At 50.0% G+C, this 21,993-nt stretch overlaps 1 protein-coding gene across 1 annotated transcript in view; it reads right to left on the bottom strand.

The window, feature by feature from the left end:
• The window catches only part of MEGF11 (multiple EGF like domains 11), a 261,614-nt gene that overhangs the window by 154,006 nt on the left and 85,615 nt on the right, over positions 1–21,993 (bottom strand). The gene's annotated exons all lie outside the window — the stretch shown is intronic.

Below are 21,993 nucleotides of genomic sequence, written 5' to 3'. Positions count from 1 at the left end.
CCCGCTCCCCCCTCTTGTGCTCTTTCTCTCACTCTCTCTCTCAAATAAATAAATAAAATCTTAAAAAAAAAAAAAAAAGAGGGCCAGTTCATGTAAAGAACTTGGTATATAGTTAGCGCTCAGCTGATATGAACTCCTATGATTATAATCTATGGGCTCTGTCCTGTTCACTGCCTGGTGCATAATAGGCACCTGTTAAACCCACCTTTGATGAACAAACGACAAGTGAAATTTTAGAACCGGATTTATAGATTGCGGGGTTTCTCTCCAGTGGCACTACCAACATTCGGGCTATGACAATTTCTTGTTGTGGGGCTGTCCTATACATTGTAGGATGCCTAGCAGCATCCCTGGCTTCTACCACCAAATAATGAGTCGCACCCTTCTCCCAACTGTGACGATAAAAAAATGTCTCCGGATACCACAGAATGTCCCCTAAGGGGCAACCCACTCTTCCCCTGATCTAATGACATGGAATGACCTCATCTGAAAAATGAGGAAGCTGAGGCCCAGACAGAGAAAGCGACTTCCAGAAGTCACACAGCAGGTTAGTGGCAGGGCTGGGATTCACACCCAGGTGTCCTGATTCTAAGCCCAGGGCTTCTTCCACATCGTCCCTGTCTTCAATGCCTCGCCGTCATAGCCCTCCCATCAGGACATGGGAATGAGCTCCAAACTGGAGGCCAGTTGCTGCTGGGCTGTCCTTCAGTTACCCTATAATACGGGTGCCGGTCATGGGAGGCCTGCGTAGCCAGCTGTATAAGGTCCCCTGCTCTGGTGACAATGCGTGGGACACAGCCACCTGTATGATCAGATGGCTCTTACAGTGTCTCTCATTCATGAGTTCACTCATCAAACATGGGCATCTACTATTAGCCAGGGACTCAGTTGGTTGGGAGTCACCAGGGAGGGGCAGGTGCTTATTACTGGGTGCTCAGATAGCCTGGAGAGAATCCTGTTTCTCAGGGACACTTAACCAGCCTCAACATCAATTTCTGCATCTGTAAAATGGGAATGATAATGGCAGCAACTTAAAGATCACAAGTATAAGGGGCCCTCACCATCCAAAGCTAATTGAGCTCAGAAGAAGCTGTAATGGTGAGTGATTAACCCAAAACTTGATATCCCTCTCTTCTGTTCCTGATTGGATAGCAAGACTGTGGATCGGCAGGGGTTTGCCCTGAGGATTAAATGTGTAGACCAGCTTCCACTAGACACTTTGTTGAGGCACCATCTAAGAACTCTCCATGCCATACCTTATTCATCTCACACAACAGGACCCAAAGCAGCTGCCATTTTATAGAAGAAGAAATCGAGGCACAGGGAGGTCATATAACTTGTCCAAGACCCCACATTCGGAATAAAGGTGAAACCAGGATGTGAGCCAGTCTGCTTCTATAACCTGTGCCCTTAGCTTCCCAGGACTAAGTATTTACCCCAGGACTGCTGCTGCTATGGTGGTGCTGATAATGATGGTGATGGTGATGGTGGTGGTGGTGGTGGTGGTGGTGGTGGTGGTGATGATGGTGGTGGTGATGATGATGATGATGGTGGTGGTGGTGGTGGTAGTGGTGATGGTGATGGTGATGGTGGTGGTGGTGGTGGTGGTGGTGGTGGTTGTGGTGATGATGGTGGTGGTGGTGATGATGATGATGGTGGTGGTGGTGGTGGTGGTGGTGGTGATGGTGGTGCTGATAATGATGGTGATGGTGGTGATGATGGTGGTGGTGGTGGTGGTGATGATGGTGGTGGTGGTGGTGGTGATGATGGTGGTGATGATGATGGTGGTGGTGGTGGTGGTGGTGATGATGGTGGTGATGATGGTGGTGGTGGTGGTGGTGGTGGTGATGATGGTGGTGATGATGATGGTGGTGGTGGCGATGGTGGTGGTGGTGGTGGTGGTGATGATGGTGGTGATGATGATGATGGTGGTGGCGATGGTGGTGGTGGTGGTGGTGGTGGTGATGATGGTGGTGATGATGATGATGATGGTGGTGGTGGTGGTGATGATGGTGGTGGTGGTGGCGATGGTGGTGATGATGATGATGGTGGTGGTGGTGGTGATGATGATGATGATGGTGGTGGTGGTGGTGATGATGATGGTGGTGATGATGGTGGTGGCGATGGTGGTGGTGGTGGTGGTGATGATGGTGGTGATGATGATGGTGGTGGTGATGATGATGGTGGTGATGATGATGGTGGTGATGATGATGGTGGTGGTGATGATGGTGGTGATGATGATGATGGTGGTGGTGGTGGTGGTGGTGGTGATGGTGGTGCTGATAATGATGGTGGTGGTGATGATGGTGGTGATGATGATGGTGGTGGCAATGGTGGTGGTGGTGGTGGTGGTGGTGGTGATGATGGTGGTGATGATGATGATGGTGGTGGTGGTGGTGGTGATGGTGGTGATGATGATGATGGTGGTGGTGGTGGTGGTGATGATGGTGGTGATGATGATGGTGGTGGTGGTGGTGATGATGGGGTGATGATGATGATGGTGGTGGCGATGGTGGTGGTGGTGGTGGTGGTGATGATGGTGATGATGATGGTGGTGGTGGTGGTGGTGATGATGGTGGTGGTGGTGGTGGTGGTGGTGGTGGTGGTGATGGTGGTGCTGATAATGATGGTGGTGGTGATGATGGTGGTGATGATGATGGTGGTGGCGATGGTGGTGGTGGTGATGATGATGATGGTGATGATGGTGGTGATGATGGTGGTGGTGATGATGGTGGTGGTGATGATGGTGGTGGTGATGGTGGTAGTGGTGATGATGATGGTGATGATGATGGTGATGGTGATGATGGTGGTGATGATGATGATGATGATGATATTGTCCTCAGTGATGAAAAAGGTTTGGTAATGCTCTCTTTAAGTCATTTAATGCTTTTCATGGGGGGAAAACATTGGGGCAAAAAATTCTAATGTTCTAAGATAGGAATTGGTAAAGATTTTCTATAAAGGGTCAGACAATAAATATTTTTTACTTTCCAGGCAGGACTGTCCCTGTCACAACTACTCAACCTTGCTGATATTGTGAGAAAATTATCATAGACCTCCAGAAACAAAGGGGCATGGCTGTGTTCCAATAAAACTTTATTTACAAAGGCAGGCTATGAAACACATAGCCCACAGGCCTTAGTTTGCTGACCCATTTTAAGAGAACTACTTTAATTGGGAAAAGTGCCTAAGTCCCTCTCCTTTCTCCGGCCCAGGAGAAATGAGCCCAGTGGTCTGGGGAACATCCAGGAAAGACTGGAGTAAAAATCACATGCGTGGGCTCTGGGGCAGGGGACAGCTCATGGGAAGGTCAGCCCCAAGGCTGCCCCGACAAGTGGTGAGGGCTTGGGAAGCCCAGCTTTGGCAAAAGTCCTTGGAGCCTGCAAGATGTGGGAACCGTGTCAGGCTTGACTATCCCTTCAAACAGAGCCTTGCGGTGAGCAGTCAGAGAGCTGGGCCCAGGAAAGCTCAAAGGCACACTTGTCCTAGATATTACCTGCCCCACTGTGACTCATTTGATGACCTGACCTGTGCTGGCTGGACGGAGGGTGCCTGACGTGACAATGAGATCCGCTTCAGCAGGAAAAGAGGAACACTCGGCATTCTGGAATCACCACCGCACAAAAAGGGGGTTCGACCATCTTTGGTTCAGAGGTTTGTAACCCCATACTCAAGAAGAGCCTGGCTCTGGTGCTAGGGGAGTCTTGTCCCAACACCATTTACGAAGTTGCTGCAGAGCTAACTAGATAATTCTGAGTTAAGACGAATATCATCTTACACAAACATGCTCTTCAAATCAACCTGCCTCTCCCCCAGCAGCCACGAGACCTTGACAACTCTGCCTCTCTGTCCCCTCACCTCTTGAATGAGAATAATTTGCAAGGCTGTCTGAAGGATTCAATGAGCACAGACACAGACCTGCCCAGCACCTGCCACATAGTAGGCGCTTACTCATGTTCCATCCCCTTCCCTAAACGTTTGTCTAGCCAAGCAGCTGTAGAAACCAAAGGTTATAGGAAGACTTTGAAAAGAAAAACATAGATGTGAGAGAAAACTCTGCCTTAGTTTGATCTCCCCACCTCCCCACCAAGAACTAGGAAAGGACAGCTGTCGTTCATTTCAGCTGTGGCTTCTCTTGGTATAATTTAGTGGCCATGATGTCTCATAGCTTGTTCTATTCTGTTCCAAGCACTGCATGGGAATAGAGTGGGGGAGATAAAAGCTCTACCTAAGATCCACTTTATGGAACTTCCCCCTCCCTGCCCACCTGCCCTGTACATGGACATCAGCACCAGCAACACTGTCATGCTCTGATTCACCTGCCTGTCTCCCTCTACTAGGCTCTGTGTTCCTTAAGGAAAGGGGCAGCATCTTACCGCCTTGTCTCCCCAGTGCCTAACCTAGAGCCCTCTCTCTGGGGGCTCCCACCGTGAGATACACTGCTGGGCCGGCCCTTAGAATCATCAGCCCGTCCGCTTCCGAGCTGCACAGAAACTCACTGCATTTCTTGCTTGTCCTCTGGACACTCCAGCTGTGACTGATGTCGAGAGACTTTTAGAGCTGAGAGCAAAGGCAGGGAAGCCTGTCCTGCTAACCTTTATTTGCTAAGCAAATGGTATTGACTTACGAAAGAGAGTTGTTTGTTTCAACAGCAGCTCTGCCTATGTGGTTCATGCTCTCCCCGGAGAAGCCCGGCAGCCGCATTGGAGATCTGTCATTTCCCGTGATCTGGACCATGCAGGGCTCCCGGTTCCCCATCAGGGCTGTGACCCAGAGCTGAGAAACATGCAGTGCAGAAAAGAGGGGAACCCTCAGTGATTTCCTTTGGCGGCAGCAACAGCAAGAAGAAAACAATTGACACCACTCATCCTGCTGCCAATGATGGAAAGAAAGCGGGCTCCAACCCCAAGTTACTCTCTGCCCTGGCTCACACACCAGGGATGCCCCCCCGTGCCCCCCCCCCCGCCCCAAGACCTGCACCTGAAGGCATAAATGAATACTACCTAGCCCAGCCCAGCGCTGTTGGCCAAGCCCATGTCCCGCCGGACAACTCCCTGCAGGAACTCTGTCCTCCGGGAGCCCTTCCCTGCTCATCCGAACCGGAAGGGCCCTGCGCCTTCTCTGAGCTTTCAGCACAACGTGCGGTCCCGCCTGGAACCCCCCACCCCCCGCCCTATTGTTCCTTGGGTAGTGGGGTAATCACACTTCCTAGATGGAAGGCACTCTGTGGGCAGGAACTTGCCTGTCCATTCATAAATCCTAAACAGAGCCTGCTTAGCAACTGTCCTGTATGCATTATACAAACTCTGTTCTGCTAAGTTAAAAATAGACCAAGTCCTAGGGTTTACCAACACATGAACCCTCAGTCTTTGCTTTTTCTTATCATCCAAGTCCTGGCTCAAATGTCCCTCCTCAGGGAGGCCTTAGCTAATGACCCTGCCTCACTCCCTTGAACTTATTACTCTTATTTTCTTCATACCAACATCTGAAAGTTACCGTATTTATTTCTGCACCTGCTAATTGTCTTCCTCGCTAGAAGGTAAGCCCCATGAAGGCACACACTCTGTCTTGTTCGCTGCTGTCTCTCCAGCACCCAGAACAGGCACAAATGCCCAGTTGGCATCCAACACTAATGTACCAAGTGAAATACAATCCTAGGTGAGTGAGTGAATGAAGGGTGAGCACATTCAGTGGTGGGAGCCCACTTTACCCTTGCCTTCTTGGGGGAAGGTGCTCACCTCTGAGCCGCTCCCTGGGCAGCCCTTTCAAGCCATATAGACCTTAGACAGCTCATGTCCCCAAACCTCCGGGGATGCTGCAGAGCCAGGACCCGGGAAGGTCATCCATCTTGCCCCCACTGTACGACTAGAACCTCACTTTCCTGACTTGCTGTCACCCCACTGTCTCCAGCTCCTCTGTTTCTCCCCGGCCCTATCGGCCCTTTAATTTAAGGTGGCGACTTTTCCAAGGGAACAGCAAAACCTTAATAAGAAATCGGCTAGGGCTGAAGGATGACACCAAGTTGGCACCAGCCTCAAGGTCGGAGGGAGTTATTTTAAACTAGTCAGATTTACTAGGAGGGGAGCAAGTCAGAGGAGGATTTAGGGGCTTGCCTCCTGGCAAGACACGTGGACAGGTCCCCGAGCAATCTAAGACAGACATTTCCTGTGCCGTCCACCCCCACCGCGGCCTTTGCCCCGCCACCCTGAGATGGATGGTGAGGCCTCTGGCATGAGGAATTTATTGGGAGCTGGTCAAATACATTTGAAGTCTGGGAGTTGAGCAGAACCTTGTCCCTCTCTTCCCTGCTGGGGCCCTCGTCTGAGGATGGGCAGTGCAGCGGGCTGTCGCTGAGGGCAGGCCGTCTACCACCTCCCGCAGCTTCCAGGAGCCCAGGGCTACTCAGCCCCCGTGATGACGCAGACACTCTTCCCCACTCCATTTGTCTGGCTCCTGCCGGGCACTGCAGACAAAGTGCATTTCACCATCTTAGCTGCAGTGTTTTAGTTCTGAGGCCTGAGCTGCCCTGTCACCTCTTCTTTCCCATGCCGATCTGGAGCTTTCTGGAGCTCAAGATTCCTCTTGTCTCCAGAGTCCCTTACCAGTCAATCCCTGTCCATCCTTCAAGGCCCATCTCAGTTGTCACCTCTTCCAGGGAACCCTCCCTGATTCCCCAGGGAGACCCAAGCCCTTCTTCGTGGCATGCACAGTTTATCTGCTTTCTGTAGCAGACATGATGGGCGGCCCATGCCCTTGCCAAGCTCCCAATTTTTACTCGCAATATCCTCCCTGCCTCCCCGCCTGCTCTGCATCTCACATCTGGCATTGACAGACCCGTAGTTGGTGCTCAGTAAACATCTGTTGGACTAAATGGAACGAAACAGACACCCAAGTTTAACACAGACCAACACATTATTTCTCTTCACCTGAGCTTGGGTGCTTGCCAGGTAGAGAGAGAGGTGATGGCTTTTTCTTCTGCGTATGGAATATTTTGAGCACATTGTAAAGTTTAGAGAAAATTAAAGCAGAGATATTTGCCCAACAAGTCTTATCATTCCCCAGTTTTGCTACAGATGTTTGCATTTTCGAATAAAACAGCCCACAGCTGAAACTCCTTGTGTAGCCCTCCCTGGTCCTCCCTCCTCCCCCCTCCTCCCTCCCGGGGGCAACCTAAGGCCGACTTCAGCATTTATCATTGCCATGCCTGTTTTTATACTTTCACTACATCTGAATGGACCCACAAATAGCATATTCATTATTTCGCAGGCTTTTGAACTTTATATAAATGATTATTATGTGGGATGTTATGTAGCCCTCTGCAACTTGCTTTTTTCACCCAATATTATATATTTGAGATTCATGCAAGTAGACAGGTACAGCGTTAGCTCATTCCTTTTAACTGCTGTGGAGATTCCATTGTATGAATATATCACGAGTCATCCAGTCCCCTCTTGAGGGACCTCTACGCTCCTTGCAGCTTCTCACCACTGCAAACAGTGGTGCAGGTGACACATAGCTGGAGAAGCTCTCTGGGGCAGCTTTCCAAGCTGTAACCTGGAACCCCGAAGAGAGTCACAAAATTAATATCAAAGGTCACAACAACCCTTTTAAACAATTAACTCGAAGAGATTTTAAAACATCAGTGTGTGCCGGTATGAAACACAATATGAAATGTGTTTCTCAACCCAGGTTGTGATAGAAAAAAATGTTTGAGAAACAGGGTATGATGGGGTTGGTATTAGGTTCAGCTTTATTTAAAATTGCCAAGTTGCTCCCCAAATTCTCCCTCTCGCACCAGCAGCACATAAGACTGTTTGTTTGCCTGCATCCTCACTAACACTTAGTATTATGAGAAATTGGTTTTCCCCAGATTGTTGACTGGGATAAGGTGGCATATCTCAATTTGAATTTGCATTTCCTTGAGGACCAGGGAGGTGAGCATCTTTTCATATGCTCACCACCCATCAAAATAGCCTTTTCCTGTGAAGTACATGTTTATATTCTGTGCCAGGGTTTGAAGGGTTGATCTTATTAATTTGTAGGATTTAAAAATAGAGAGTCTGGATATTAACCCTTTGTGGACTGTATGTGTTATGAGTGTCTTGTCCCAGTCGGAGGCTTGCCTTTTTTGTTTTGCCAGCTCTGACATTCTGATTCACAATGAGGCAAAGGGGGACCCACATCAGAGAGGCTGACTCTAGAGCAGGGTGAAGGCTGAGGTCTTTCTGCATCCCCAGAGCAGACCCCTAGTAAATGTTTGGTGCCCATAATATAACTCATGTGATAATTCTGTCAGATTTGTCCAGCAGAGAGCTGGGCTTACAGCAAGGGTCCTGTGGAGACTTAATGAATTGAGCCATAGGTTTGCTGCACTATAAGAAAAGTCTCAATGTGCAGGCAGAGAAATCAGAAAGAGGGTATCTCCACTGCCAAAAAGAGCACTGGCTTTATGGAAGGATTTCCTGCAGGATATCTATATAAAGTTATGAGTTGGTTTAACTCAGAATTCAACTTATGTTCAGTGTTCCAGAGAGCAAATTGGGGTCTCCAACAGGTGGCCCCAAGCATCTTAACTTTGGTCATCCCTGTGAGCTCCCAGTAGCACACTGATTCCTCATACTTTACAGGTGAACCAAAAATGTCTTGTCCAGATCACATTGAAAGCAGGGGCCAGGGTGGAGCTGGATCCCACATCTCCTGACCTCCACCTGATAAAAGGTTGGGACCCAGAGCAGTGGGTAGTTTGAAGCCAGATCCCCAAGCTCTCAGATATGGGGGAACAAGCTGACCATATTGGGAAGGAACCTATTACCTAACACAAGTCAGGTTTACGTCCAAATATCTCTATATGTATCGCTGGGATACAAAGAGAGATGAAGGACAAAAACCCTATTCAGTATGACCTCAGAACAGGAACGGGAATGACAGCTTGCATTAATCCAAGGTCCTCTTGCTTGGGCTGGGGGATCCTGGGGCAGGGACAGGGGCAGGGTCTTACTTGTCTCCACATTTCAAGACTCAGCACCGTGTCTGGCACAAGGAAGGGGCTCAAGAAGCATCTGCTGAGTGAATGGACAAATGGATGAATGAACAAATGGACACATGGACGGAGGAATGGATGAAGGGATGGATAGATGAATGGTCGGATGGAATGCTGCACAGATTCAGAGATAAACGGATACATAGTTAAACGGATGGATGGATGAATGGATGGGTGGATGTTCCTCATCTGGAAAATGCCCTAGGGGAAATTTGGTGTCAACAGAGCCTCTCAAGCAGGCAGCCAAAGCTGGGAATCCTGCTGCAGCTGTTCGTAAAATATACCAAGTGGCATAACTGCAAGAAATAATTGCTTCTAATTGGGCTGAATTATTCTGGCCATATAGTAGACATATTTTTATAACTTTATTAATTATTCAATTTGAGGTCTATTACCCAGCCTGCCAAAATGGGCTTTCCTTATTAGAGGGTGACAGATTCCCCAGTTCGGCTGCTGCCTCTGCTGCTGCAGCCCTGTTGGGCAGTTGCTACCTGCCTGGGGACCCCCCTGGTGTCTGAGGATGGGAGGTGGAGGGTAGGGCTGCCCCTGACAGGCAGGCTGGGAGTCCGAGATCCTGGAGGCCAATAAGGCTGTTTCAGGCGCTCTGCCTGGACATCCCATGGGCCATCAGATCTGTCTTCCCCAATCTGGCCAAGGAGGCAGAAGGGTATCAGAATACATCCAACCTGGCCTGTGTGGGTCACCCCTGGCCCAGATCCATTCACCAACTCTTAGTCATGGCGGTCTCCCCCACTCCCCATCCAAGCTGCTCCCCACACCATGCCAAGTTAGCCTGCCATATGTTCTTCAGTGGCCTCCAGTCGGGGACAGGGGAAGGAGAGCATGGCCCAGCTGTCCTGGGGGCTTAGCCAGGACTGGAGGGCCAATCAGAGCCTCCAGGGTGTTCTCTGTTCCCAGACCAAGGCCCAGACCTGGTCACAGGATAGTTGGGAGAAGGAAGAGTTCAGAGGTTGCCCCACCAGGCAACAGTGGACTCGGCTGATGAAATGTGAGCCTTCGGGGGCTCCCCAAGGCCCGTGGAATAGTGTCCGAGCTCCTCGGGCTGTTGGTGTCAGAGCACCACAGCACCTAGCCTGGCTCCCACTCTTCCACCCCAGTCAGCCTCTGCAGCAGCCACAGAAACCTGCTCACCAGGCGGTACTTTGACTTAGGCGCGTCTGTCTGCCTGGAATGCCCTCTCTTTCCGTACCGGACTGCCGAAACTGCAAATCTCATCCTTCTTTGAGCTCTGGTTCCAATGTCTTCTTGGCACTTTCCCACTTCCCCAGCTAGCCGTGATCTCTGCTTCTTCTGAAGGACCAACCTGACTCCTGGCCTCACATCACCATCCTTGGGAACATGCGCCGGGGACACACTGGTAGGTGAAAACTTTTGAAAGATCAAGGGACGTGGCTTTGAATTCTCCCAAGCAGCCAGTCCGGAGCCCCATACTCTTCCCTAGTCCTAGTACCACCATGAGATCATCATCCAGAGGAACGAAACATGATAAAATGAGAGAGTGAATGCACTGGATCCCATTTAGCACTGTGCTGAGTGCCCCCCATGTGCCTGTGGCATGCAGGGCCCTGGCGTCACAGAGACAAGACCTGGGCTATGCCATGGGGAAGGTCACAGGGGGTGGGGGCTGAGAGGCTAGCAAACACGCAATCAAACACTAATCCCCCCGGGGTGGCGTGGACCACACTGGCCATGTGTAGACAGTCCAGGAGCAAAAGAGCATGGGTCAGTGGATAAAGGAAGTGAGGCAGGGGTGGGGGGTGTGGAGTGATGGGAAATGAGGCTAGAAACTAGTCAGACATCAGACCCAGAGGAGCCTTATAGGCCTGGCCAAGGAGCAGGGGGCACTTCCTGGCAGGCAAAGGGGAGCAGGAAAGAGACAGGGCCCAGTGCGCTCTTCTTCCCTCCCTACCTCCCAAGTGTGGGAGGGGCTGGAGAGGGAAGCCAGGGAGCCCTATAAAGAAGTGTGAACCCAAGTTGTAATTGTGGTCTCCAGAAACCAACTGCCTGGGTTCAAATCCTGACTCTGACACTTAGTGCCCTCAGGCCAGTTACTCAACCTCCCCGAGTCTCTGCTCCCTCCTGAAAGATGGGGGTAATCATGAATAATCATGAATAATGAATAGGACGGCATGTATAGTAAGAGCTGATGTGAGTTAGGACAGAAGCCTAAGCAAGAGCAAAGGCCAGACCGGCCTCCCTTTCAGCCTCAAATGCCTCCTCTTCCGAAGCCCCACACCGGGGTGGAAACACTCCTGAGTGGAGAGTGCACACACTGGGGCAGCTGAGTGGCCTTAGCTCCCTCAACTGCGGCACAAGGGCCGTCATCCCCACCTCGCCGGGCAGCAGGAGGGTGAAATGAGATCCATCCCCCATCTCCAGGGGTGCCCAGCACGCTGCAGGGCCGGGCTGCCCCAGAGGCGATGCCCCCCCTCTCCCCTTCCCGGTCAGAGTTCCAGATAGTTCTCTAGGCTGCTGGGGCCAAGATGGCAGAGTCCGTGTATCCCTTCCAGGAGGGGCGGTTTCCCATGGAGACACAGCCCACACGCCCCTCCTGGAAGCGAGGCCGTGTGCTTACATGTGCGCGTTCGTGTGTGTGTGTGTCGGGGGTGGGCACAGTGTCCTTTTCATGCCTGAGTGGGGCTGGGGAGGGGTGGTGGCCCTGCCTGCCAGCCCCACACGAAGAGCCCAGCTTGGCTGCTGCCGTTCCATTCTGCTTTTGTCACATTCTCCGCGGGTTCTCCCACCCTCCTCCCTCTCCCCCGGTTTGTGAGACTCCCTGTGTGTCACTTATTTATTAATTTTGTTCTCAGGGAGCAGATGGCTGGAGCTGAGCCTGGCTGAATGTGCCTCCCCCCCACCCCGACAGCCCCCTCAAACGCGCAGCTCACACAGGCTCCAGGCGACCCCGTTTCTGGAATTCTCAAACAAAAACCGTCTTTTAGGAGAGGCCACACAGGCCTTCCTGATCCTTCATCCTGCTCGGATGGGCCTGGTCCCAATACCTCCCCTGGTGTGAGAGGCACAGGGGCACGGGGGGAGGGGTGAAGCTGATGGGCTGCCCTCCCTCAAGGCCCCAGAGAAGCAGTAGCCCCATGCCCCCTTCTACCCCATCGCCTACCTCCCTTGGACCTGGGAAGGAGGGCCTTAGGTTTCCCTTCCTTTCATGGCGGGTGCCGTCCCAGGACCAAGAGCCAGTCCTGGGCTAGAGATGGGGCGGGGAGACCAGCTGTCCTGACGCTCGTGTTTCGGGATCTCCACAGGCTGCCCCCCACCCAGCCTCATCCTCACCCACACAGTGGTCTGGACCCCCATGAGGGCAGAGCAGCCGAGCACCTGCTTCTCACCCCCCATTTCTCCTGAGAGGCACCTCAGGAGAGGAAGAAACTCTGGAAGGAGGAAATAAACCTCTTCACTAGTTTCTAGAACACAGCCAAGGCTGGGGGGTGGGGTGGGGGGTCTTAAAAGGAGCGAGGCAGGGGCTGGGGGAAGGAGACAGCCAAGGGCAAATCCGCCTTCTTGCCATCCTTCCCCTGAAGCCCCCAGCCCCCCAGGACTCGGGCAGCAACTGGTTTGAGGTCTCTTTTGGCCTCCACCATAGGCTCCTCACAAGTGAGTTGGTTCTCGCCTTTCTTATCCCTGTGGCCTGGGGACAAAAAGCCAGGCACACCCACCTGACACTCACCAGCTGCGGGACCTCAGGTCATCGCTTCACCTCTCTGGGCCTCAGTTTCTTCATCTAAGATGGGAGCACGGCACACACCCTTCCTTCCTGCACCTTCCCCCTGAGGGCTTTCCTGAGCCAGCCAGGTGCCCCCGCCCATGAAAGCCAGAGCCTTCTCTCTCGCTGGACTCCTCCACCTCGCTCGTCTCCGTGCTAATAGTTCTGGCTTCTGCTCCAAGTCCCCTGAGGATGGGGGCTATGCCCTGCACATCCCTAAAGCCCACCCCGCTTCAGCCCTGGACCCCTGGGGCAGTGCTGTCCTCTGAGAAGGGCTCAACAATGTGCATTAAGTGGAACTCAAGGGACAGAGAACATGGAGCCAGTGGGGCCCGGGGCCCTGGCTGCTGACTTCTTCTTTGTTCAAAATTAGAATTCTGGGGTGAATAGCAGCTTCTCTTACGCACAGACCTTGAAAATGCCTTTGCCGCCGCATCCGCCTCTCCCTTCTGTTCCCGTCACGGTGACTGCACCCCAGCATGCTCTGCTGACACGGAGCCCACTGTCCCGGGGAGGCCCACAGGCGCACCAGATGCCGGCAGAAGGCGGCCCAGGCGGTTCTGCGAGGGGCCGCGGGCTGGGCAGAGCAAGTGTAATTGCTTTGTGGTGATTCATCTGAAGTTGCTTTAACCTTGACAGCAGGCTCAGCGTAGTGAAAACACAGCCGGGAAGCTGCAGCCTCCCTGGTGGCACGACGCCCCTCCACACACCCCCTCCCAGCGGAGGCGGCCAAGGGCTCACCAGAACCCCCCCCCCCACCACCACCAGCCCCGCCGGGGGAGGCAGGGATGTGAGTCATGCAGCTGCCCCCACCCATGGCTGTCCTCCTCCCCACTCCTTTCCCAGGTCCCAGAATGAGGAGAGAGAATCACAGCAGGGCCGTGCATGGGGGCAGGGGAGAGGAGACTCCCTTCCCAGAGGTCAGTGGGAAGGTCACAGGGGCCCTTGATTAGGTGATGCTGGATTGTGACTTCCCAGAAACAGAGCATCATGGGATTTAAGAGTGGAATATCCACGCCAAACTTCCCATTTTACTGAGGAGAAAAGTGCGGCTCACAGAGAGGGAAGGACTTGGGACTTAGCTAGGGTCACCCAGGCAGAGGTCTGACCTGAAGCCAGCTTTCCTGTGTTTTATGACACAGGACTTCCATTTCTCTGGAGCAGTAGGGAGCTGTGGGAAAAACACAGTTCTGGGTTCTAATCCCAGATCTGCCCCTCGTTAGCTGGGTGAAGATCAGATGTTACTCTACTTCCCTGAGCTTTGGTTTCTTTGTGAAATGGAGGTAACACACATGACCTCTCTAAGCCGCCAGCAGAAGAAATGAGACGGTCTGTGTGGGGCTTCTGCGCACGGTGAGAGCAGGAATCCCCATTCACCTTCCTCCTCAGACCCTGTGGCCCCTCACGCTTCCTTCTCCTCTCCCACTACTCACACTTGGGCTCCTTACCTCATCCATCACTGAGGAGGAGCCCCTAAGTTTTGGCTATGGCCCTTGCCAGCAGACCTATGTGGCTGGGCCCACTTTCTCCCCCATCAGGCCCTGCCCATGTCCTTCTGGGCCCCCCTCACCTGCCCCAGGAAGCAGGAACCCCGGCCCACATCCTGTACTTTTGCTTTGCCCTCATGTTCGGTGCTGCTAGACTGCGATGTATCCATGTTCATCAGTGAGAAGTGTGTCCAGGGACCCCTTGAGGTGGGAACTCTTCCCTGATGTACTTTTCAAGCCATACAGGGCTGGCCCTTCTGGAAATTTCTAATCCCAGTGCCCTGGTCTGACCTGTGGTCAGGAGTGTCTGCTCTAGGCCTAGGCTAAGAAGGAACCAGGAAGGTCGGGAACCTTTAGGTCATCGGCACAAAAGTCTATAGAACAACTTGGCCTATTTGTTTTGGTATAACGAGATCCATCTGCCTCTAAGATAACTCTAGTCCTGAACTCCTAAAGCAACTGGTGGGAGACAAAAGGAATGGGAGTCAGGAGATCTGGGATCAAGTCACAGCTCTGCCACGACCTCCCTGGGTCACCCCAGAAGCAGTTTCCTTTCTCAGGACCCAGTTTGCCCATCTGTAAAATGGAAGCAGACCCAACAATTTCTATGGTCCCTCCTAGCTCTTGATTCAGGGGTTTCAGGTTAAATCATGAGATCTCAGATTTGGTTCCAGGATCCCAGGCCATACTTTCTGATACTCTATTCCAGGAATTGGTGGCTCAATGAAAGATATGTGAAGAGATCTTCAAGAAAACAGCAATGTGAGATTCATATGACTCACAGCTGTGGAGGGCCAGTACTGAGCACTGTGGAAAATGCAGAGACCCTGGAACACCCAAGACGAGATAGTGTGGGCTGGGCCAGAGGCTTTATGCCAATCCAGAGCCAAGGAGCCCAGACACAGACAGTGGGGGAACCGCAGACAGCCCAGCATGTTGGAGGAACGACAGAGTGCCCAAGAATGCAGTGGGGAAAGGGGTTCAGGGCCTGATCTTGCTTTCAACCATCCTTGCAAACAGTCACCAGCACTGGGAGGTCTAATTCTGGTTATGGACTTCTTGCCTTTTCTACTGCTTCCCAAACTTTACCCCTAAATTAGCCCGACCCCCAGGGAGGTCTGGTGGCATAGCTCCAAAAGGTCCACCAAAGGCTCAAATAATCACATTTTTGGGTTTTTTTTTAAAGCATGCCAATTCTGCATTTAATTCTATAATCAATCTTTATTTGTTTTAACATAAGGAGCAATGTTTAAAACTACTTATCAGATAACTAATGTACCATTACATGGCGAAAAATTAAACTACACAGCTTCAAAAATCTTTAGCAAAAGTCTTTTCAATAAATGGTGCTCAGAAAATTTGATATCCACGTACAAAGAAACCTAAGTTGGCCCCCTTCCTTATACCATATGCAAAAATTAACTCAAGATGGATCAGAACCTTACTGCAAGAGCTAGAATGATAACATTCTTAGACAAAACATAGAGGAAAAGCTTCATGACATTGGATTTGGCAATGATTTCTTGAATAGGACACCAACAGCACAGACAACAAAAGAAAAAATAAATAAATTGGACTTCATCAAAATTAGAAATTTTGTACATGAAAGGTCCCCAGTTAACAGAGCAAAAAGGCAACCCATGGAATGAGAGAAAATGTTTTCAAATCATATATCCTGTAAGGGATTAATATCCAGAATAAAGAGCTCTTACAAGTCAACAACAAACAACCAACCCAACTAAAAAACAGGCAAAGGACTTGAGTAGACATTTTTCCAAAGAAGATCTACAAATAGTCAATAAGCACATGAAAAGATGCTTGGCATCACTAATTAGGGAAATGCAAATCAAAACGGCAATGAGATACCACTTTACACCCACAGGGATTTTTGTTGTTGTTTAATCAGAAAAAAAAAAAACCCAGAAAATAACAAGTGTTGGCGAGGATGTGAAGAAAGTGGAACCCTTGGGCATTGCTGGTGGGAATGTAAAATGGTACAGATGCTGTGGAATGAGGTATGATGATTCCTCAAAAAATTAAACGTAGAACCGTCATATGATCCAGCGATCCACTTCTGGATCAGCGATCACAAAGAAGTGAAAGCAAAAAAGCTATCCGTATATCCGTGTTCTAGCAGCATTCCTCACCACAGTCAAAAGGTGGAAGCAACCCATGTGTCCACTGATGGATGAACAGATAAACAAAATGAGGTATCTCCAGACAATGGAATATTATCCAGCCTTATAAAGCAAAGAAGTTCTGACACATACTACCATATGGATGAACCCTGAAGACATTATGCTAAGTGAAATAAGCCAGCCACAGACAGACAGATATTATATGAGCTACCTAGAACGAGCAAATTCTTAGAGACGGAAAATAGAATGTGGCTGCTATGGCTAAAGGGAGGGAAGAGTGGGAGCTCGTGTTTAATGGGTACAGAGCTTCATTTGGGGAAGATGAAAAAGTTCTGGAGATGGATAATAATGATGATTGTGCAATAATGTGAATGTACTTAATGCCACAGACCTGTACATTTAAAAATGGTTAAAATGGGGGGCGCCTGGGTGGCTCAGTCAGTCAAGCAACTGCCTTCGGCTCAGGTCATGATCCCCCAGGGTCCTGGGCGGGCTCCTTGCTCAGCAGGGGGTCTGCTTCTCCTTCTGTCCCTCCTACCCCCGTTTGTGCACACACGCCCTCTCTCAAGTTAATAAATAAAATCATTTTTAAAAAAATGGTTAAAATAGGGTAAATTTTATGTTATGTATCTTTTATCACACACACACACACAACTCTAATAAGCCCATACCTTAGTTTGAAAAGCACTGACCTAAAGCGTCCCAGGCTAGTTTGGGAGTATGGGCAGATTTCTGAGCTGGTAGATGTTTTATTTTAATCTGCAAGGATAACTGAAGGCCAAGTCAGCCAGGGGTCCCACACACCATTCAAGATAAGAACACATCTGATTTGGCAGGAGCTACTCTTGGGGGTGGCCCAACATGGGTCCCGCTGCCTTCATTACTTGGGGACTGCGGTCCCGCCTCGTGCCGGCATGGGGTGGCGGCGACGTCAGATAGTGAGACACTGAGTCGTGAGGGAGCTCTTACCGTCCTGCACTTGGTCTGTGCACATGGATGAAACACGTTCAGTGGAATCTAAGAATGGGGGGTGGGGAACGGTGGGGAGGTGGAGGGGCGGGCTTCTCTCTCACGTCTACCCCAACCCAAAACATCCCGCAAGAGCCCCGAAACCAAACCACAAAGCACCACGGGATGGGAGGCCGAGAAGCAGGACCCAGGAAACACAATAATTAAATAATACAATGAAGGCTTAAATTTCCAAGTTGATTCTTGGGTATCATTTATAAAAGTTAACAGGGCATATTTAATTTAGGAATTGGCTCACATCCTTCTCCTTACAGCTGAAACCTCATAAATGAGATATACTGGATCAGTGCCCAGTGCGGAAATAAAAGTTATGAATAATGTTTCTATCTCAATCATTGTCAGTGCTTTAATATTCCTAATTACTTTAAAAAGCTAGATATTCAATATAGGAAAACTTTTTTTCTTTTTATCTCCACTTGTGAGATTAGTGCAATTTAATAACAGTCACTCTGTCGTCCTTATTCAGTATAAACTGATATTTCATCCTTTCACTCCTCGTTATTATATGGGATGGAGGTTTATGACCAAGCATGCAGCACTGCACTTCCCTGTAGCAGTCCTTCTGACACCTCGGAATTATCCACAATAGCTCATGTGCCTGTTTGCCAGGCAAATCAGCAACACCTCTCTTTATGGAGCAGAAAAAATTTAGTCCAGGCCTTAAGGAAATTAGGCTATGGGGTTGTCAGTCTGGAAAAGAAGGAAAATTCTCCCACCCTACCCCAGGACTAGATCTGTCCCCTTCACAACTGTCAAAGTCATAAATCCCTCGGCAGCCACGAAGGGCAGAGCAGGAATGATGGATCTTTATAACCCTCCTTGCTTCTTTCAGGAATGTATCCTAGGAAGAAATCGGGACAAATGGGCAAAGATATATGCACGAGAAGAATCACTGTAGTATTTTTTTTTTTTTTACACAGGGCCACAGTCCCTTGCCCACAATCCAAAAATCCCTAAAAAGCCATAAGAAAAATTGCTTTAAAGTTCAGCACCAAAATTCATTTAGAGGCCAGATCTTCATGGAACTGATTCATGGTTATGCATCGCCTTGATGTCACTAGATGGAATTAGTCCTATTCAGAAATATTACTATGTCTCATCCCAGGGTGCTGCCCAGACCCCTCTGGCGGTAATACATCATATATGTATAGTCACCACACACGTTTCTCAACTCTGAAAAAAATTGAAATTCTGAAATCAACAAGCCCCAAGGACCCTGAATACAGGATGGTGGGGCCTTACAATAGTGAAAACCCCCAAAACAACTTAAAAGCCCATCAACAAGAGACCGGTCAAATACCTCTGGTAATCCACAGAAGAAAACTCTATAAAGGTCTTCAAAAATTTAAAGGGAGATTCATGTTTATTGACAAAGATATCAGTGCATGACATAAAGTTAAATTTAAAAAGCAAGTTGCAGAACAGCACTAGACATGATCTAATTCATACAAGTTGTATCCAGACGTAGCTCGCAGTGCAAATATGTAGAGAAATGACAGGGAGGGCAACCACCCAGATGCGGGTGTGTGTGTTTCTAACCTTTTTGTAGGATTCTTGTGTGGTTTGGAGTTTCTCTTTAACATGAACAGGCGTGATTTTAGAATCAGAAAAACAACAACAATGATGCTTTTTTGAACAAAAATCCAAGCTTCCCTGCAAGGGGATCATATGCATAGACATGTACATGGGCAGCTCCCATTCAGAAATCTCCAGAGGTACACACTGCATGGACCAGGACACCCATCCCCATGGGCACGGGCCCCAAAGACCCTAGGGCACACTCAAGCAGACAGCATCCAGCGGCACGCTAGCAAGCAGGCTCAAATTGCTTGGACTACCCCTGGTCACAGTTTGTGTCCTGTGGCTGATTCATCTACCTCCACAATAGGATCTCGGGACCACATATTCCAAGCGGATCCTTCTTCCTCCTGTGAGCAACAGAGTCTTCTCATCAAAGACCTATTTTGACCTTAGGCTGTATGAATAGAGGTTGAACATCTAGAGGAAGAACGTGATCATTAAGATGACGGTCAGTTTGGGACTCAGGTGTTTGCTTGGTGGACAGTCCCAGTTTCACCATTTACTAGCTGTGTGTCTGTGCAAAGTTTGTTCTCATCTGTAAATGGGGCTAATAATAATTCCTATTCCGTAGGGTTGTTGTGGAGATTAAGTGAGAAGGTAACTGGAGTGCCTAGTGCATCATAAAATTCAATAAACAGTATCTACTTCTGTTACTATTTTTCCATACCAGCCTACAGTTGTGTGGTCATGCCTAGGAATGATAGTTTAAGAGGACTAAAGGCCACCAGCCAACGGAGAGGAACCAGATGGGGAAGGCAGATCAGACCACATCAGGCGAGAAACAAAGGAGCTTAGAGAATAAAAACTTGGGGAAGGAAGTGATCGCTGTCTTCTAATACCCAAAGGGCTGAGCCGTGGAAGGGGACCCCGGTTTCTTCTATGCAGCCCCAGTGGTTATTATCAACTACTCTTTGATGAACATCTTCCCGTACCCAGTCCATGGCCTCGTCCACTGATCTCCTTGGGAGAAATTCCAGACATGGTGAGGAGAGTCATGGCGATCCATCAACCTGCTCTGGACTTTATCATGAGTAAGACCCAACTGGTGAATCCTTGAGACAGATTTCCACTTAATAGAAGGAGAAGCTTTCCAACAGTCAGGACATACTTTCACAAGAGGCAGTGAGCTCCTTGTGAATGGAGGGACTCACACAGAAGTGGGAAGGCTCTTGGTGACATCTAAGCTTTCGGTGCACTGAATGATTTTGAACGGGGAGTTTATGAATTCCTTTCATTCAATGCTGGTTCCGGCAGAGGGTTGGAACCCATCTTTCGGGACTTCCTTTGGGTTCAGTAGTACATGCCTTTGAGTCGACTTAGGGATGGTGGCTCTTCAGGCCATGAAAATGGATTTAATTCAGGAAACAGCTCACCACTGAGTCTGATGGCTGAATTGGGGGTGGAGGAAATTAGGCAGTCCCGTGTTATACTGGCAGCTAGCAAGGCCATTTCCCTGTCTGTTTGGTAAACTCGCTCTAGGGGCAAGATTTACTCTAAACTGCCCAGTCCTGCTCAATCGAGTGCCACCTTCATTCCATTTCTTTCACAGAAGGGAAACCCTGAAAGACACAGACCATGTCGAAAAGACCCTCCAGGGCCCACCCCAGGCCTGCCACAGTCTAGCATAGAGAGAGCACCACACGCACTTGCACTGATCGGTGGTTTATATGCACTCAGGGCCCCCGAGACTCAGGCTGTATTTCTAACCTCCAACAGGCTGCCCTTGACATTATAATCCAGCACGCAGCAAGCAGACCTGTCCCTGCAAGGTCCCCCTAAATCCAAGTCAGTTCTCCGTCAAGCATTCGTGGTGAGCAAAGTTACATAACACAAAACATGGACGGGAGGTGGGGGAGGACAAGCTCTTGAACATTCTAGCCCACATGTTTCCTGTGGTCCACAGAAAGACTGGTGCAACACATTCCCTTACCTCCCTCAAGTTTACTTTTCGATGTCTGGAGGAATCCCTGGCCCCGTTGCTCAGCGTGGCCCACCTCAAAGCAGTGAAACAGGTGGGAGGCAGAGACTACTGAGGCCCCAGTGCATCGAAGAGTTTCCCGAGTCCCCCAAAACAGATCCCAGACTCCTCGAGCCAAGATAACCTCCCAGGCTCAAAACAAAACCACATCCAATAGCCTTGCTGGGGGCTATGTTCTCATGTAATGGGTAGACAGGGAAGCTCCGGTCAAGGCCCTTGGGAAAAAGGACCATAACTAGATGTTTCCACCCCAGCAGAGACAGCGGAAAAGGGCAAGAGCACCACACTGGACCACCATGGACCCACCATTCCCTTCTTCAAGTTTTCATAACCATCACAGTTACGTTGGGACTGGAAACAGGGAGGTGGCTCCCAAAGATGGGTCAATGCTGGGGGTTAGACCCCAATAGATCAGCTTAGATACGTTATCTACTCAAGTCACAATAAAAAAGACGCTCTACCCCAGCTCAAAGCAGGAAGAAAACTGGGCTTCAACACTAATCAAAGCCTAATTGAAAATCCCATAAAACCATAATGTTGACCAACCATTGACTGCAAAATGTGCCAGCGGAAAGAGATTCATCTGTGAGCATTTAGGGGAAATGAGTCCGAAGAGCAAGAGGTGTCTTCAGCTGGGTTCTTGGCAGAGAATTCCCCGAGCAGCTGCGAGGTGCACCCCACCCTCTCGGTGGCCAGCCCCACAGCAGATGTGATGCCCCACGCTGCTATGGATGGCAGCAATCTCTGGCCCTGTCCGTCGGTCCCAAGAGCATCTCAATTTCACTTTGACCCTTAAAAGACCATATCCAGAGGTGTTCCATCAAGTCAGAGTTGTACAAATACTCCACAGTTCCCAACAAATGCAATGCACAATGCTCCTCCAGACCCCCACAAACCATGACTCCCCATGCCCCTGGAGGCTTCCGCCCCAAGTATCACTATGTAAATGCAGGGATGCCTCCTCCCTAATGTCCACACCCACCCGGGCTGCCCCAGGCCAA

The sequence above is a fragment of the Mirounga angustirostris genome, unplaced genomic scaffold (assembly GCF_029215605.1).
Source record: "Mirounga angustirostris isolate CCGP_5_RB_7025 unplaced genomic scaffold, mMirAng1.0.hap1 SCAF_9, whole genome shotgun sequence".
In the NCBI taxonomy this organism is placed as follows: Eukaryota; Metazoa; Chordata; class Mammalia; order Carnivora; family Phocidae; genus Mirounga; species Mirounga angustirostris.
The sequence above is the reverse complement of the archived record's forward strand: the minus strand, read 5'-3'. Positions and strand labels throughout refer to the sequence as shown.